Source organism: Seriola lalandi, unplaced genomic scaffold, assembly GCF_002814215.2.
Source record: "Seriola lalandi dorsalis isolate HSWRI2012SDOR001 ecotype SW California unplaced genomic scaffold, Sedor1 jcf7180002054962, whole genome shotgun sequence".
Taxonomy (NCBI): Eukaryota; Metazoa; Chordata; class Actinopteri; order Carangiformes; family Carangidae; genus Seriola; species Seriola lalandi.
Genome location: NW_019525513.1, coordinates 1,256,792 through 1,276,150, shown reverse-complemented (window position 1 = coordinate 1,276,150; position 19,359 = coordinate 1,256,792). Strand labels below are relative to the sequence as shown.

Here is a 19,359-nt window from a genome sequence, read left to right as displayed (position 1 = left end):
TCTATAGGATCTATTGTGCTTGTATCTTTCTTATATTCCAATTTACTTCTGCTTTGGTAAAGTTTTTACTGTATTTCTTTCCTCTGGATGCAGATTTTGCATTTACAGTCAGCAATGTGCTGATGAAATCAGAGGAATAATTGATCGTCTGAAATGTGGAAATCATTTGGGAACTGCTCTACTCTAACTTCTGGAATAAACAATTTTTTTTATATAACATTTTAGATGCTGTTTTGTTTCCTGCTGCTCACTGTGACATTTTCTTCCCCTCTCTCCTCACCTACATCCTGACACATATGTACATCAATACATGCTGAAGAAAAGTTCAACTATTCCAGACTAGTTCCAAAGGTAATTTACCCACAAAATATTCTGTGTTTTATTTTAAGTTTGGCTCCTCACACAGGAGGAGGAAATATATTGAACTCCAACTAAACTAAAAAATGACAGACATCTCACTCACTCAGAAGCACTCCACTAGATCCTCAAGAACTCCAGTGATTTTACAAGTCACAGTCTGAGTCCAGGTGTTGGGGAGTACTGCTGCATGTGATGAAAAGGTTGTATAAAGCCTGCTGTGTCTCCAGGGGGAGCTGTAAGAAGTGATACATCTCCTCGAGTGATGTCACCTGAGGCAGCGTTGGTTGGGGCTGAAAAACACAAATCAGAAAATGAAAACAATTTGGGGGCATAGACTGAGAGAGCCGGCTCTGTAGCCTGCTCCTGATCTCTGCTTGAGGCTAGAGCTAGGTTAGCTGCTACTAGCATAACACACATTGCATTGTGGGTAATGTAGGCTTCAGGTTTTGATCTCTGGTTCTACTATATCCATTTCTGCACCTTTTTTAAAAAACAAATCCATTGGGAGTCTGACAGTGATATAGGAGTGCATTGATAAATTGGTGGGCAACTCTTAGTCCAAGTAAAAGTACCAGTACAATAATGTAGAAATATTCTATTTCAAGTAAAAGATCCATGCTAATGCATCCACCCTACTGAAGTAAAAGTACAGAACTATTATTAACAAAAGGCACATAAGGTATCAGTTCTGGAGAAAAATGGCTGATATCGAGCTTTTGTCAGCATTGGAAAACGCAGGCCGCGATATATATATATTATATATATATTCTATATATGGCTTTTTTTATGAGGTCACAAGCTGAAAAGGTTGGAAATCGCTGATTTAATCTTTAATAATGCATTGATTTTTAAAAAAATATATCATTATAAATCTTTTTCAAGTGAAATCTTAATCAGAAAAGTAACTTGTAAGTACAGCTGTGAGATTAAATGCAGCGAATTCAACCATTGCAAATAATATTATAAATCTCTAAACAATAGGACTGGGTCTGTTTGCTGCTGATCCGTCTCTCAGCTGCAGGACTTGTTGAAGTCATTTTAATATTTATTCGAGACTTAGTCAGAGACACAGTCTGCACCTTGAAGTTGCTAGCGCCAAGCCTGAAAGACTTTCAGTTGTAAAGGTTTCAGTCGGGGGTTTTAGCAGCTTCAGCTGAAGTTTCAATAGACTTTGTGCAAAGACTCTGGTGGGAACACTTATCTCCAGATCATTAAGAGTGTTTATTTGTGTTCCTGGGTGATTTAAAATGACCAAGCACCCAGCTTTCACCGGCAATAACCTGGTGGGAATTGATTTCTTTTTTTTTTTGGCCCCTGCAGGTAGTTCACCTTGCGGAGTGGGGAATCTCCCTCCAGCACTGATTCAGTAATTAAGGATGAAATTTTGATGAGATCCAGTTGACAAACCTCGGTATCATCCATGAAATGTTAATGTCTTCGCAGGATAATGTGAGGCAGTGGAAACACGTGTGTGTGTGTATGTGTGTGTGTGTGTGTGTGTGTGTGTGTGTAAAACCACACGCAGAAACGAACACACTCGGATATGACGCTGAGTCAAAGACAGATCTGGGACATTTAAGTCGTTGTAAAAAAAAAAAAAGAAAAAAGAAAAAAGAGAAGTGGGTTCAGTTGAGAGATGCTGCAATGAATCTCTGAGAAACACACACACACACACACAATGACAAGTACACTCACATAGACAGCCACTGAAGTCAGAACAGTCTGGCTCATTTGTGAGATACACCTGGATTTTGTCTGTACACACACACACACACACACACACGCACACACACGCACACACACAGAGACAGAGACAGACACACACACACACACACACACAGACAGAGAGACACACACACACACACACACTGAACAATGCTCTTCAGGTTGCCTCCCTTTTAAATGTGAGCTCCTCTCTACTTGTGCTTGTTTATATGCTGCCGGCTGTGGAACCAGAATACGTACTGTTGTTTTAAGCATTTTTGAGATGTCGGTTTTAATTGGCCATTAATTTAGAACTTGGAAGTGTGTTTGTATCTCACAGTGAAGCTTATTTCTTTGGTAAAACAACCTCTTTAAGCTAAACTCATGTAGGCGAGGCTGGGGATGGTTGTACATTCTCTCTTCTCCTCTTTTGTGTCAGATTTTTATGTAAAACTCAAACATATATGGAAAAGAAACCCCTGTACAACAATTCATGATTATAACTACATAACTATGATACCCAACCTTTTCCAACTCGTGTCCCGCTTCAGATCTCAAAAATGTTGGTCTAAATTATGCTTTCTTTTAATTTTGACTCTTTCCTTTTAACTTTTCCTGTTGCTATGTTTTTAAAGATCATTTTGTTGTAAAACACATCTTATATAAGCATTATTTATATACAGTATATGCACTGTTTTTCGGCCCACTTGAATTACCTTCATGGCCCACCAGTGGGCCCCGGCCCATAGGTTGGGAACTACTGGTCTAAACACTGTTTTGGATCATATTCTCTGGTTATTTTAGGGCTGGAGGTTGGAGGACGCTGAGTTGTGGAGGAATATGTAGACAACAGCTAAAGAGGGAATATCAACCATACTGTTAGTATTTTAGCGCGATCAGTCGTCCATTCGCTCTCAGACATCAGTGTCACCTTATTGTTAAAATTTGAATGTTGAGTCGCTTAAACTGGCAAAAAGTGCAACTGCAAAATCTGAAAAAACCAGCAGCAGAAATCCGAGCTACAACATAACAGGGTATTATCTTAGTGTGTGTTTGTTTCCCCCCTGTCTCTTCCAGTCTTGTGAAGTCAGCAGTGAGCCTAATCTTCATATAAAGTGGGTGACTGGTCCACTTGCGAAAAAAGCGACCCAGATTTCCCCCGAGCAGAACAAGTGTTGAGTCTCACCTTAACTGATAAGAAGCAGTTCGCCTTGGATGAAGATGAGATGCTTTTGTGTCCCTATTGTGTCACTTTCCTTTTGGATTCAGAGTGTGATCACTGTGTACGATCTGCGTGATCCTTGTACACTTGTGTGGAGATGCTCACGTGTGTGTGTGTGTGTGTGTGTGTGTGTGTGCTCACCAGGGAATCGAGGAGGGAGCGGGGCTGGAGTGTGGGGCTTTGTGTGCTGCGAGGGCTCAGCAGCCACGCACATTCAGAGTTTGGAAGCCGGGATGATTCAAGGAGTTTGATTAAACTTATATTTGAGCCTCATTCTAAAAATACACCGGTTCTCAAATTAAAAAGGTCCTTTTAAGACAGAATCGAGTCTCTGTGCGCACGAGAATTCATTCGACAGACTCAAACATACAGACTGAGGCTTTAAAAACTAAGAAACAAACATCAACAAGCCACTCTGTTGCACTGCAACTGCTCCTTCATTAGCATAAACACACACTGTACTTTATTTTGAGTCAGTGCCACATCACCGTCCTGCTGCTGTAAATACTCACAACAGCACCAAAATGTGTATTCATCCGCCATAGAAAACAGTTCCAAACAAACGCACTATTTCCTCCTGCTTGATTGACATTTGCTAAAAAAAAAACTACAGTGCCCAGCTGTTTTAGGGAACTACCGAGCCTCTTTTAAAAATGACACTAAACGTTTGTGAGGCGCTTACACCCTCAGTGGGAACCAGTGGAGAGCCACAGACCGGGTGGGGAAGTCAGAAAGTTAAGGTAAACAAAAGACGGACTCAGACGTTATTTGTTTTGGTCTTTTCATGTGACAATAACAAAACATAGATCATCTCCCGCCTGCTCCAACTGCTGACCGCGTTGATCCTCAGATATATTTGCCACATGCTACAATGCCACTTTCCAGGAAAAAAAGCCCTTGTCACACAAGGAATGGTGCAATCTAACAGCAACAGCCATGTATTTTGCAAAAGACAAAAGAAGCGACAAGTAGATACAAGCAACAAAAGCCACTTTGTTGAATAGATGCAGACGCTGCATTGACAGAAAAACAACAGAAAATCCACAGAAGTCACAGATCTCATCTCAAGAGAAATTACTGCTCAGCAGCTCAAAACATCTGATGAAGCTATTACCCTTTTAAGAAAATGTTCTTATTTTAAATCCCTGGACTTTTTAGAAACTACTGAAACATGTGAGAGTAAAAGAACTCAACCTTATCAGATTTAAACTCAAGAGAAATCCCTCTGATTAGGTGCGGTTCAGTTTCAGCGTGCATGCAAATACAGTCAGCCTGACAGCTTTTCAATGTAGCCAGGTAGCTAATCCAGTTGTATCTATGTGTGATCACAGCCGGCGACTGTGACTGAAAGCTGTAATTGTCCATAGCTAACAAGCTATTGATCTATACTGACTGACCAGGTCGCTGCAATCATATCCGCCATTATTGCCTCACTGAATGTGTCTGGCGCTTACAATTAAGTCTGTGGGTGGTGTGAAAAGGGAAAGACTGCGTGTGCATTTCAATAGGAGGCGTGTGTGTTTGACTCTGACCAGCAGGCAGGTACTATCCATCCATATTTATTCACCTGCTTCAATAAGACTTTGCTGATTCGGCTTTCTTTATATAATCTACACACAAATTAGAGCTGCAAGAGCTAAATGTGTGTGTGTGTGTGTGTGTGTGTGTCACCAAAGAGACAGACTTTGATTCAGATAAAAGCCAGGTGTGTGTCAGAAATAGAAACCAAAGCAGCTCAGACATCATTGGTTTACAGCTGTTTCCTGTCTCTCTCTTCCCATCTGTTTCTCTCTCCCCTCCCTTTTCTTCCTCCATTCCTTCATGATCCTCCCTTTACTTCCCCTTTACCCCCCCCCTCCCCTATTTACTATCAATTACTGTAAATTGCTGCATCCTTCATGTCCGTATTTGCCGTCCAGATATGAGAGTTTTTGAAATCCAAGTCAAAGTTTGACCCACTTTGCATCGCATATTAAAATGTCATAGATCCAATTCAGGAGTCATGTCAGATTCAATCACTCCGGAGGCGACACATGAGAGCGGAGGATGGGATGTAGACGCTGCAACATTTGGTCTCATTGAATTTTACTCATCTCCTTGTACAGTAAACGTCAGCAGTCTACATTTCCCTTGTTTAATAAAAGATTTAAATGAATCCTTTGTTTTATTAAAGCATAAAACCAGCGGAAATCAGATTTGAGGAGTCTTAACATTATTTGCCAAGAAAGTTCAGACTGGGTTTATGTTCTCGTCTGTCCCTCATAGCCTGAAGTAAACACAGAGATCGCAGATGTAACTAAAAGATGAACAGGAGTAGATGGAGGGTGAAGGGACACTTTTCAGTTCAGAAATGATAAAAACAGCATGCTAACGCTACTTAGCCAGTCGGCTAGGTCCTCAAGTAACAAGAATTTGCATGACAGTGGCTTCACATCAGGGCTGGGAGTGTTAGTCGGTTGGTCCAGACTGAAATATCTCAACAAATATCGAATGGTTTGGCAAGAAATTCGGTAAAAAAAAAAACATCCAAGGTTCCCCTGGGAAGATTCCTTCTAACTTTAGTAACTTTCCCTCTGGCGTCATCGTAAGGCTCACACTTTTAGTTTGGATGTAGTGACATTAAATTAGGTGCAGACACTCATCTACCCCCCCTCCCAGAATGAACTGTAATAGCTTTGCTGATGCCCTAACTTTTCATCTATATTGCCACAATCAGGTTGAAATTTCAATTGTCATAAACATTCATTTGTGGTCAAAAACCTACAAAACTAATGACTTTTTTTATTTTTTTATTTAAATCAGCTTCAGGCATACTCTGTGTTTAGTTCTAATTAGTGGTGATGGGTGAATCCCAACGCTTTCAACATTTCATCCCTGTAAAGCGCACTAACTTTTGTCAAGTGATTTTGAGTTTGACAGGGTTGCAGCTAAACTATATGTTTAATTAGCATGCTAACATTTACTTCTTTGTACAGAAGCCTTCTGAAGTGTCTGAGCTCTCTTCCCTTTAGATAGATAGTATATGTCTTTAACCTGACCATGTGTGGTCCCATGATCGGGTAATTTATGGTGTGCATATAATCGTATTGATTTAGTTTCTACTCTCTGCATTTCAAACTCACTGCGCTTTTATTTAGTTTGTACTCCGCATTTGAATTTCTAACAGTGACACAATCAACAATCTGGAAAACGCACATTCAAAATAACAATTTAAGGCGATTGAAAATGTAAAAACATGCAGGCTCACTCTGAAAAATCTGTGTGTGGTCCTCTTTGATAATTGTCAGTTTGCTGATTGTAAGCAAAATCTTCAAATCATTAGAAACAGTTAATGAATTGCCATAATATTTTCTTAACAGGGCATCGTTTTCCTCATTTAACTACTCAGCTGGATCAAAATCAGTTAGAGAATATGGGAGGTTTTAAGATAAACAAATATATGTTATAATTTTAATTCAATGAAATGGGGAGGGGGGGCATTCACGGTGCGATACCCTACAGGATTTCTGTAGGGTGATAATAGCTTGGCCTGGTATGAGTTATAAACAGGAGATAAATTGTCAATATTTCACTTTTGAATTTTGATTCACCACTTCCTGCTCAGAGGGAGGAGTTCACACCCAGTGCAAATAGGTCATCGCTGCAATTCCACCTTATAGGCCGCTGAGATCTAATCGTACATAACATTTAGCGTGCTGCTGCTTTAAGGAAGGATCACCCAACATTACAGCATTTCCTGCTGTAGTTAAATAGCCACTCTTTCCACTTACAGATCTTTGGTGGCTTTGAGGCTGACTTGGTCCTGGCAGGCCCCTTCTCCTTGATCCTCACAGAGCTGACATTTGGCACAGCGCTGACACCTCCCCAGCTGAAAGGACAATTCTCAGATGAGCCTCCTCAATATTTCAAGTCCAGTGACATTTTATTAGATGAAGAGGAGTTTAGAGTCCTGGCAAATGCTTCTCCTCACATCTTAGGTAGCAAGGTTAGCTGAGCTGGCAGTCACCTGGGGGGAGGAGATGCAGAAGCTCCACACACACACACACACACACACACACACACACACACACACACACACACACACACACACACACACGGACGGAGTAACCTTTTATGAGCTGTATGATGCAAATGTCTCTCCCTCTCGGTTTGTGTTTGTTCTTAATGTCTCAGGATTAATGTTTTTCCTGCGTTTTACACTCCCGGGTGTTTAAAATCAAACTTTAGGAAAAGTTTTATCTAAAAAAAAAGGTCTGTTTTTGGCCAGCATTATTTTGTCTTCTGGATAAACCATCTACTTTTCATTAAATTCCAACTTCTAATGACTGGGGAGGACAAGCTGCAATTTAAATACTGGATGCGTTTTTTCATATTGGTGGCCGCAGCGTGTCATGTATTGTCATTTGCCAGCGGGGTACACTGCATGTGGGACATTAAGTTACCATGGTGATGTCTGCCTGTGTGTTGACAGGCATTGTGATCTCATAATATCTTGTACTTACAGATAAGATGATCTCATTATATTTTGGAGCACCTTACTGCATAAATTAGCCGGTTAATTTGAATCTCTATACCTCCTTGGTGCCGAAAACTGTGGCGCTTCCTGCCAAGTGCTCACAAGTATGTTGACAGAAATACTTGCAAATTAATGCAGTTTCCTGTGCTATTTTTTTATTTATTTTTTTAGAAAAGCACACACACCGTCTGAGGAGGCAAACAGGGGGCCTTGACCAGAAATTTAGGTCCTGTTAAAATGTTTAATTCATCTCCAAAGAGAGGTTGTGGAGCTCAGTAAAAGCTGGCCTTTCATTCCTCAGCGTTCCCGGGTTAATGAGAAACCACAATGGAATGGCCAAAGCAATCATGTAGAGCTTTAAAGGGAGGGGGACTGATACCAAAGTGAAGTGCATTAGGCGGTAATAAGACCAACCTGGGCTGGATCATAGCTGACACATTTCCCATCCCTGTGAGCTCTAACCATTTAATCGATTTCCATCTGCGGCTCCCATGTCCCCTCCAGCCAAAGAACCGGTGGTTAGCCAGGGATTTGGAGGAGTTGGATAGACTTTGAAAATGTAGAAAGGGAAAGGGGGGGGTTGACGGCTTGCACCTGTGTGGTTTGTATTTCCAGTTAAGCCTAGTCATTTAGTCGAGGAAAATGAGAAAGGCCATTTTGTTAGAGCAGTTTTTTGTCTTCGAAGCTTCTCTGGTGATATGTTGTCTGTCTGATTGTACTCGACCTAATGGAAGATTTAAAACAGCTAAATAAATAAAAAACAGCACAGACTTTTATCCCCATTTGCACAAGGCTAACTCCAATTTAGTGTAATCAAAGAAATATTATCACCAGCATGAGGCACAGAAATACTTCTCTGACAAAACTAAAAGACTATACTTTTTTTTCTGCAGTTTTCCAGCTGTGATTAGACACTTGATTTTTGAATTTGGTTTCCCCTAAATACTTACATAAAAGGGAAATACATATAACAATACAGTATTGTATTTGATTGTTTTATAAATGTGTTTTTATTTAGACATTTGAAATCTTCCATTAGATTTGAATTAACCTCGCACAACCATATTTTTGCCACCCCAGGTGACACGAAGCCTCACAGACAGATGTGGCATCTTTTCTGAGAGTCTAAAGCTGCTGAACTGCTTGTTGGGCATGAGGCATCTTCCACTGTTGCGATGGCACCAGGGGAGCAAAAAATAATGCATAATTCATTGTTTACCTGATGGACACAAAGTCTAATTAAATCTCGAGATTGTCTCCAGCTGTGACGGGTGTCTAATTTTTGTTTCCTCGTGTTAAAGTGACAAAGTTGCTTGTGGAAAATTCACAAATATTAGTCACTGAGGACTTCCCTCCTTTAACAATCTTATGTCAGTTTAACAAAATGGTTTGGGTGTCTGTGACTAAAGCAACTAATATTGCCCCCTCCCCCCACTTTCAAAGAGATTATAGCATTAACCTCTGTCGTGGCAGACGTCCAAGCCCTATTAGCATTATTATAAATAGATTCCGTTGTGATTCTTAACACAGTATCCTGGGATTAGCTTGAGCTGAGCCAAAAGCTTCCATTTGCATCTATTTGCACCATAATCTTCAACAGTGTGTGAACAAAGTCTTAAAAGTCAGTTTTTAATGTCCGTGTAGTGGCATGTGAGTCACATTCACTTAAAATGCAGCCACTTCACAGAGTAATTAATACAATAAATGGATGACACGCCAGTGTTAGCAGGTATAAGAGGTTGTTGCGATTATTTCATTGTTATTTAAGTAACGGAAATTGAATTAAGAGATAATTTATTGCGTGCATAAATGTGCGTGGTTGTGTTTAACGAGCATCCCCTGCCCCATCCCCTGTTTTGCTGTGAGATTGCCTGGTGGCCATTCATAAGCAGTGAGACCTTTCCCTCTGCCTGGTTCTCATTAAACCTCCTAGGGAAGAGAAATACCTTCCTTTCCCAGATCTATTATATTTGATTCAGGGAGCTGAATGCAATCTGGTACAGTACAGTATGTGCTCGCTCAGTCCCCCACACACCTACATACTCAAACCACAAACACACAGGCATTGTACTCACACCTACGCAGCAGGTCAATATCTGTCTGATGGGAAAGTATTTTCATTAAGACTTACATGACTATGCGTTCATAAAAGGAATATATGAGCTTCTTTTTTTTCTTTTTTTTTCACCAAATCCTTGGAAACACCTGATGTTATCCTTTATCTGTGTCCAATGAAATGAACAAGATGAGTATTCCTATGACATGTGTGTAATAAAACACACCCTGGAGGGTCACCCGGTGAAGCCGCACTCTTCAATTTAAATAATATTGCTTTATACAGGGAAATTTGCTGAGCAAATGTGAGACAATAATATTCTGCCTTAAATGCATTCAAGTAGATACACAGGATCCACAGCTAGGAGCCGAGTGCAGCTGCAGCTGGATATTGAACATCCCTGTTCAAAGGCAGCAGATCAATGCGAATGAGAAGGGAAAGTGTAACTGCTTTGTTTTCTACTTAAAACAATAATAGCAATGTACCAAATGAAAATGTAAAAACAACGTGCAAGCTACAGAGTGTTACCATCTGGATCTGTAGCTCAGAGCTGTGTAGCAAGTTTCATCTCATTGACAGCTGTCGGGGTCAGCAGCTTTACTATTTAGCTTCAGTCTTTGGTTTTCAAGCGCCAGCCGTACACTACCTGCTCAGCACCAAACAGCAGACAGACACATTAGCCACAACAAACAACAAAATGAAGCATTTAGCAACTGAAGAGCCAGAAATGTCCCTTAACAGGAGAGTAAATAGAGTTAAACTAGAGGGAATATTGGACTGACAGTCATCTCAAGGCCAGACATGTGATTCCAAATGAATGATAATGTTGCTCTGTATCTGCCGGATGTGTAAATAAGCAATCGTTTGCGAACAAGATAGCCATAGCCACCACTTTGAGTTGCTGATTTGTCAGGGTTGTGTACGCACCTTGTTTCCAGTTTGGGGGAAATACACTTTTTTACAGACAATAGAGTGCCTCTTTCACAACCTCTCTCCTGGTTTCTCTCTGCTGAGTAGCAGTGAATTAATCAAACTAGGCAGTTTTCACATCCCGTGTGTTTTCAGGATTATAGTTAGCTTCACTGCTTCTACTGCCGGATCTATTGTATCTGCCACATGTGAGGCTGTGAAATGATACAGCTCGTGCTGGGCAGTAGAGTTCACCTGTGTTTGAAGGGCAACAGTTCCCCGGTAGTCGGGTGTTTGCAGCTGCAGTCGCTCTCAGCGGTGCAGATGGCTCGCTGCAGCTTGTCCTTGGAGTGAGGAACTGCTGAAATGTACAGATGTGGGTCAAATAGCATTTGCAAATAATTTTTAGCTCGTGCTGCTTCCTGCTTTGTAGAACCAGATGGCAGCTGTTCACCATATGCAGATATTTAAACATTTCTTAGAGGCAGAAATAGTCTCATTGGTTGAGTTTAATCCCAGTGGGATGAACCAAAAAACTACATTTTGTGGCATTAGACTGAAGCCAAGTGAAAATGGCAGAGAGGAAAAACATTACTAGTTCTATTCGTTTTCCTTATTTTTTTACTTTACTCACAACTTTCAATGCTAATGAACACTCACTCTAAAATTGAGACACTTTAATCTCTGGCTGTTGATCTTAAATTGAGGTTGTTGATTTGTTTTTTTCTTTAACAAGTCATATGGATTAAGTTTTTATACCTTGTGGGGATTGGATGTAAGTGTCGAGCAACAATAAATGTCCATGAATCTATTCAGAAAATCAATGAAAAAAGTGATTCTGCCTTTTTCTGCAGTATCAGAGTAATCCAGGTGATTGTTGTCCGTTTCCATGGTTACACCGTGAGCAGGAATAGCCAAAGCAGCATGATTTTCCATGATGCAGATTTGCCTTAATGTAAACAAAGAAGATATAGACTGAAAACACTGAGGTGTAGCCTGATAGTTTCCTTATAAGGTTCAATATTCCAACGTTCTGCCAGGTTCATCCACCTTTTCATCAGTTTTGATCTCATCTGTTGTTGTGCAGTGTGAGGCAGATTTTAACTGATGTTCATAGGTGTTATTTTTACCTCAGGATCTGATACTGAAGCCTGGAAACTGCTGAAGAATGAAGTTAGGGCCCGTCTCAAAAGCGCGAGAGCTTTTGTTTTTCCAGTATCACAACCTACTTACCAACAGCTTCCTTTCTATAAACTATACAATATGTTCCACTGATTCATTAATAGCATTCTGTTTATTTTAATTATAGATAAACAATATTGTAACTGTTGAAATATCCTTTATTACTTTCACATATTTCACAATTACACCACTTCTATTTGGGCTCAATTTAATTAAGCTTAATTTTCTTATGATTGTGGTACCACTTTATTATGCACACCTGCACAGTCTATTGCGATTCACTACCACTCTGCCATAAATTCAAGTTTGTAATGTTGTGTTTTTGTTTACATATTACATGTTTATGACTGAGGTCATGGTGTTGCACTGGACTACAGGAGTTTTTGTCCGTCCTATTTACAGGCATGATGATATAAAATACCATTCCCACATGCTTACAAATCATTAACTACAGAGGCGTCTACATTTCAGTAAGTCTTCAAATGCATTGTGTGAATGGAAAAACAAAACCTGTCCACCTGCTTTTTCCACCTCTGTATCTCTATTTAATTGTCTTGTGGTTCTCAAGCGTTGTGAGATGAACCTTTGTGAAATGGTGCGAGCTGAAGTGTGCCCTGACATTTTGCTGAAATGTTAAGTAAATAAATCCATTATCTAACAAATTTATTGGATCATTAAAACTTGGTTTAGAGAGCTTCTTATCTAAATCAGTCAAGTCCTTCAGCTCTGTTTGTGTTTTCTGGCGCTCCTCAACAGTTTTGACATTTCAACATTTCTGTAATCAACTATTTGTGTATGTGCGTGTGTATGCGTGTGTGTGTGCGTGCCTAGGGAATTTGTTGTTTTGCCAACGTGTGGTGCAGCGCCATGGCGGCTGAGAAGTGCTGGAACAGACAGCAAAGAGAGGTTTCTTCCCAAGTGGTGCTGCTGCAGTCACATCCATAAAGATTAGGTGCCACTGTGCAGACCTGTGACACTTATGACAACTCAACTTTAGCACCATGCCGATTACATGTTGTTTAATGTTATATTCAAATTAGAGGTAAATAAAATATACATAGCATAGCATGTTCTTGCTCTTTGGAAGCGTCCACTTGTTTAATTTGAATGCCCACATCAGTTATTGGACTCCTCTACTTATTGTATTTCATTTTGTAATCAACCAGTAATGATCTCTTCCCTTTAAAGACTTTGAAGAGAGAAGGAAACCAACTCACTGCCAAGTTTGCTCTTGTGTTGACACGCTTCAATCAATCTATAATGCCAAAAGGGAGTTTTGGGAGCTTACAAAAAAGGGCTGCATGGCCTACTTGTGATTACCACTAGGGGGCTGACACTAGAGGGCTGACACAAATATTCCCGTTGTCAGCTCATATTTACATGAGTTCTATTATGGCAAACTTGGCTATAATTACAGCACTAACTGATGACTACAGGCCTGCAGCAGCTGCATAATGTTGCACCTTAACGAGGTAAAGTCGACAAAAAAATGAACACATTTTTAACTCGGCAGCCTGAGCTCAACATGAACTGAACTGTGAGTCAAGGAAGAACTGATTGAAATGTCAGTGGCAGGTCTGGGTTGCATTGCTGGCAAAGTTGCATCCCGTTTGGCCCAGCTGAACACAATTGGCAGTGCTCAGTGGTGGGAAGCCGGTGAGGGATCTGGTCCATGTTCTAGGGAGTCCTATGGTTGGTGTGACTATATTATCTCCTGTCTGCAGCCTTCTCACGTCAACAGGGATTCACACAGTATTGCCCAAGGATTACACCGTTGTTTAAAGGAACAGTTTGCTTATTAGCTTAGCTTGCTTGCTTCTAGCTAAGGGTTAGATGGGAACATTGATACCATTTTCACGTCCGTACCTTAAACATGAAGCTACAGCCAGCAGACGGCTAGCTTAGCTTACATGTGGTCACCACAACTTGTCATTTTCCCTCTCTTGTTTTAGTACCGACTAAACAAATGAGATTTAATTCATTCAGATTAGTTCATTAGTGAGCTCAAGAGGTACTGGCTCATTTTATATATATTTTTTCAGCCTTCTTTGCAATAATAGCACCATAGTTTGTTTTACCTTTCATGATAAGTTGTATTTTTCTTTCATCGTAAAATTTAATCCCTCAAGTTCTGCAGCTCTATAAGGAACAATGTTTTTCCATATGAATGAAAGTCTAACTAGCTCTCGTTTCATCCTTATAATGAAATCTGTTTGAGGGAATTTGTTTAAGCTTGTTAGATAAGAACAGTTGGGTTTTTTTCCCCCCTTTAGTGTCAGTACAGTCAGTTAATCATTATTGTGTGTTGACTGAAATCTGTATTTATCCAGAAGCATTACCTTTGGTCATGCATGACCTGATGTGTGATCACTGTGGATGACATGGGCTGTAGGAGAGTATGGAGTGGTGGATTATAGTGCGTTGCAGACTACACTCCCAGGGATCCATAACTGGCTTGAACTGTATGACCAATAGCTATGACTAAAAGGGGATAATGTACAGAGGCTGAAGCCCACTGGACTAATCCAGGTGAATTTTATATTTTTTAATATTTCAATATCTATTCCAAGGAGGCAGACAGAAGTTAGTTTATGTGGCAGAAATTTTCCCATTGGAGGGTTGACACAAAGATATGAAGCCCCTTTCCTTTGGAACTTCATTTTCTCAACCGTTGAGCCATTGTTTTCCTACGCACAAGCACAGGGCTGTTTGACGTTTGATGTCGTGCGAAGATAAAGCGATGACAATATTCTAAATATAGCGTGCACTTCAACTGATATTGGACTTTTTTGATGGGATTTGATGGCTACATCATGTTTTTGTGGACGGTCCCCTAAACAGTAGCACATCATTCAGCTTCTGTGCCGGTGCTTCTCCTAACTGAGAGAGCACCGAACCAGAATCTGTGGCAGGTAAATACACTGACTATCATGAACTATGAACTATCACTTTAATTTAATTTTGACCAAACATACTGACTAGTAGGTGCATTTTATTGTTAAATAATTGTCGGCATTTGTGTTTTCTGATGGAATCACTTCAGGCAAACGAGTCCTAAAGTCCTGTCGATTACTTTTAGTAAATGATGAATTATTTTACAGCACATTTATTTTGAAAGCGGGACTGAAGATGTGAGGCTAACCCTTGGGATAGCATTTGACAGCCCGCTGAGGCCTGCAGTACTCCCAGTACAGTACTTCTTGGTCACGGAACATATGGGAGTTGAATGGTCAGCTGGGATATGTGCGTCCGCATGTACGTGTGTGTTTTGCAGGGGCTGACAATGCGTGATGCGTTTGTCATCCCAGCCGGGCCGAGCAGGCATAAAAGCCATTTCTTCTTAATCAAGACCCACTGGGTAATTTGGTAATACACATGGGGTCTGTCATGCTTTTCTGAAAAGCAAGACGAGGAGGATGAGCAACATGAGGAGGAGGAAGACTAATTCATCTGGCCTCAGTGGATCATAGTCTGGCCGTTAGATGTGGAAAATTGGGTTAACACATGGATAGATAGGGAGATAGGTAGATAGATGTTTAGTTTATTTTCACGCTGATTAGAAGTTGGCTTTATTTTTCCTCTCTGAGAGATGAAAGAGCAAAACAAGCTCTCAAAAAAGTATAAAAAGAAATCAACAATACAGAGGGAAATATGTCCTGAATATTCTCTTTTGCAGCAGCATCATCATTACCTATGCACCATCACACATGAATCCGCCATGTGTTATTTGGACATATGTCAGGTTGACTCAGCTTTTGTGATGATTATGTTTGTTCAAACACTGAGCTGCACTTCCAAGGGAGAACAAAATAAAAGAGTGAAGGAGGGCCACAAACACTGGACTGTAGTTGTTCCTGTCTGAGCTGCACGGGTAAAGAAATCTACTGATGTCTTTGCAAAACATATCTCAGGGAGATGCAGAGCGTCATCGTCCACCGTGATTATCCACTGTGGTGTAAATTAAGGACAATTCCCCTCAGGTTGTCCCAGTTTCTCAACACTGCAGACCTGCTTAGCTGTAACAGATCAGCTTCCCACCCGGTGCCTCCACTTCTGTGGTCTCACAATTTCCCACTGTAAATAGTTCCCACAGGAGGGACAGTAGCTCGCACTGCCACCGAGGTTTCCTCCAGGTGTTTCTCCCACATAATCCAAAGAAATGCAGATGAGTTGGACTAATCTACATTGCCTAAATGTGTGAATAATGTTTATCTCTGTCTGTCTTTGTGTGGTGTTGAGACTGGCAGTGTGTCCTGGGGTTTCCCAGTGCATGCTGGAATACACTGCAGCCCCTGGTTACGCTGAATGAACAATGAATGCAGCATGTATTTCTCTATAATTTGTACATTGTGAGTATGTATTGTTCTGTTCGCGCTCAATGCCAGATTTTCCCAAATGGACAATAAAGATTTGATTGTGAGCCAAATGAAGCCAAGAGGAGATCCTGCAGTGACTGAAAATTATTAAAAGCAACCGAAATATTTCTCCTCCGGGCAGAAGGGTAGTGTAGGTAGTGGTGCTTCCTATTCTGTCATAATTTTAAATTGAACCGGAGTTGAGCTAGAAGCTCCTTTAAGCACTCCAGCCTCCATGGCAGGTGAAAAAGAATGGCTCGTAGGGCTGGACAAAAAATAAAATTAAAAAGAAGATTTTAATTTGAATGATCCAATGTTGGTTCTCAAAATCCCAAGATTGATCTTTACATTTGCGCATTTCCTCAGTAAACATGTACATCTGTGTGTAGGCAGTGGCTCCTTGCTTGCACGACGTCTCTGTGATTTATTACAACATGCACAAAAGGGTTATTTTAAGTTGAAGAGTAACGCAGATGATAGCTGCTTTATGAGGCACCTTGAGTCACAACAGGCCTGTAAACCATGTCATGAATGGTTAGAGTCTACGTGGACCTGATGCAGTGAACAGGACTGTCGTGACTTGGGGTCGCTAGTGGAGTCTGGCTATTCTGGAGCAACTAAAGATCCCATCTATGAGAGGGGAAGACTGAAAAAAGACTGCACACTGATCTGTCTATTAGTTGAGGACATCTTATCTCTGGCTACTAGATATGAAGCCGTGGAAGTCGAGTGAGCAGCGTGTGGGATTCAGTCTGTCTTCATTCAGTCTGTCCCTGTCGGGAAGCTAACGCTGGCTAGCAGCTGTCTGCATATATCAGGTTGATGTCCTGTCAACACAAACAGATGAATTAGTGAGCAGACTTTCAGTTTCTGTCTTGTCTGTGCTCAAAGTCATCATTAAAGTGGATGTCTGTACTTTGTTGAAGCATCTGCTACTGACAGTTCGCTGTAGCTGTGTGGGACAGCACTGACTTTTTTGATGACGCCCTCGTAAGTGGTGCAGATTCTTTATTATTCTTGCACTGTTTTGTGCATGTAGGCCTAAAATAATACAGAAGTATCATGTTTTAGTTTAGCTTCATCCTCTGCGAACCTTTAATGTCTTAGACTTTAGACTCCGCCCCCCCGTACACCATGAGTTTCTATGCAAAATTTCATGGCCTTCCATCCAATAATTGTCAAGATAATTCACTAAAAACACAACTGTCAAGCTGATGGTGGATCACAAAAGTAGTACGTGGGATGTATGGGCACCAGTGCCTGGACAATCAGCTTCACGCTGTTCAAACCGGATGCTCAAGTGCTGCATTCACTTTAAAAATCACAGAGAACATACAGTATCTGTGGGCACAGTTCAAGCTGAAATACAGATTTAAAAAAAATTTTTTTTCCAAAAAACTAATTTCAAGAGTACAACTGCATTGTTGTCCCTCATTGTCCAGTTGGTGGAGCAGAACATGCTGTTGGAACTGAGTCAACGCCTCCCAGCAGGCCTTCACCAACCAAAACTGCTTGCATCAGTGGCCCAGCACAGCAGGTCCCCGGGGACATAACTGGCAGATATGCACACATGAACACACCCACGTGCACTTCAGCACTCTTATTCATACTTACACCACAGAGCACTCGAAAATCACATGACTGTGAAGATGCTGACAATTTCGCAATACAGTCTTCAATGTCAGTGAACCATAAAGACCAATTGAAATGAACGTAATATGGGTCATGGATTCATTAAGTAGCTCTTTCCCCTGACATGTGACAACAACATTATTAGATTACATGCAAACTGTCATCTGTTTAGTCCTCTTAATTGACAGTGCTCCTGTCTATAGACATCCAAATAGCAACAGTAATAGTCAATTTCAAGTGTTGTTTCTTCTATTTTCACCTTTCTATTAACCTCAATTTGTGCTCAAAAGATTTATTTTGAAACATTTTTTCTTTCACAACATCAACTCGCATCTTATTCATTCTGGCACAGACGTTCACCTGGAAGCTGCTCTGTAAAACAACAGACTCTTCTTGTTCGGATAGCGAACACACTGATCAAGGTTGGGGGGTTAAGCTTGCTGCTACAGGCACCTTTTCTCCAGGAAAGAACATGCAAAGTTGATCATAATTGTTTGGGCTTTGAAGTTTTTGTAATCTGAGTCTGCAGTGAGGCTGATATCTAATAAGGGCAAGGCAGCAACAACGCTGCAGTGTGACACTGTGGAAACCTTAATAATTTAATTATGCAGTGCAGATAAAAGAGGAAACAAGATCTTCCCTGCCTTTAAACACTCACTAAAGTGCTGCGAGTGGATCTCTGAAATACAGACTGTGTGCACACAATGCAGCCAACACCCTTGAGTTAACTTCTTTGTGGTCTTTTTCACAAAGACTCTAGTTCCCACAGAGAATTTTTTGACAATACACCGCTTTGCAGAACTTCTAACCTTTGGCAAACAAAACTACAATCAATAGCTACTTGCCCTCCTCGCTTCACCCATCATGTAACAGCCAGGCAGCAGATTCCACACACGTCCGATAAGCTGGCCGATAACACAAACCAACTCTTACACCATCTCACAGCGGCTAGACGTACAAGAGCTCTCACAAATGCTCAGCGCTTAACCTCATAATATGTGCTGTAACCAACGCAGATCAACCTGCATTTACACTATTGTCTGGAAGAGGCTCTGCAGTCGTTCCGTATTCAATTGCACTCAAAATGGAGACAAATGTGTGTGTGTGTGTGTGTGTGTGTGTGTGTGAATGTCAGCATTTCAGCATCCTGTGGTGTCAACAGTGAGACAGAAAGCGTGCGTGGTAAATATTTTTAATCTTGATTCAGGGGATTGAATGTCACGAAACAGATTAACCCTTGTTTGGTATTTACTTCTTCCGTTGCTTCTGTGTTATCTGTCTCCCACTACAAACGCACATTAGTGCTTCCCTTGCATTCCTGCTCCGCCCAGAGACTTTACACTCTGATGAATAAGACTGACTTTTCTAGGCTCGGGACACGTTTACAAATATAAAACAATTAAAAATTCATAATAGAGAGAAA

The 19,359-nt window shown here is 40.8% G+C and overlaps 1 protein-coding gene across 1 annotated transcript in view; it reads right to left on the bottom strand.

Annotated features, from left to right (window-relative positions):
- Positions 1–530: 530 nt before the first annotated feature.
- Positions 531–19,359, bottom strand: part of cfap221 (cilia and flagella associated protein 221) — a 129,002-nt gene continuing 110,173 nt past the window's right edge. Inside the window, exon 25 of the mRNA XM_023395394.2 lies at positions 531–650. The gene's annotated coding sequence lies outside the window, so the exon portion shown is untranslated. The remainder of the gene's footprint in view (positions 651–19,359) is intronic.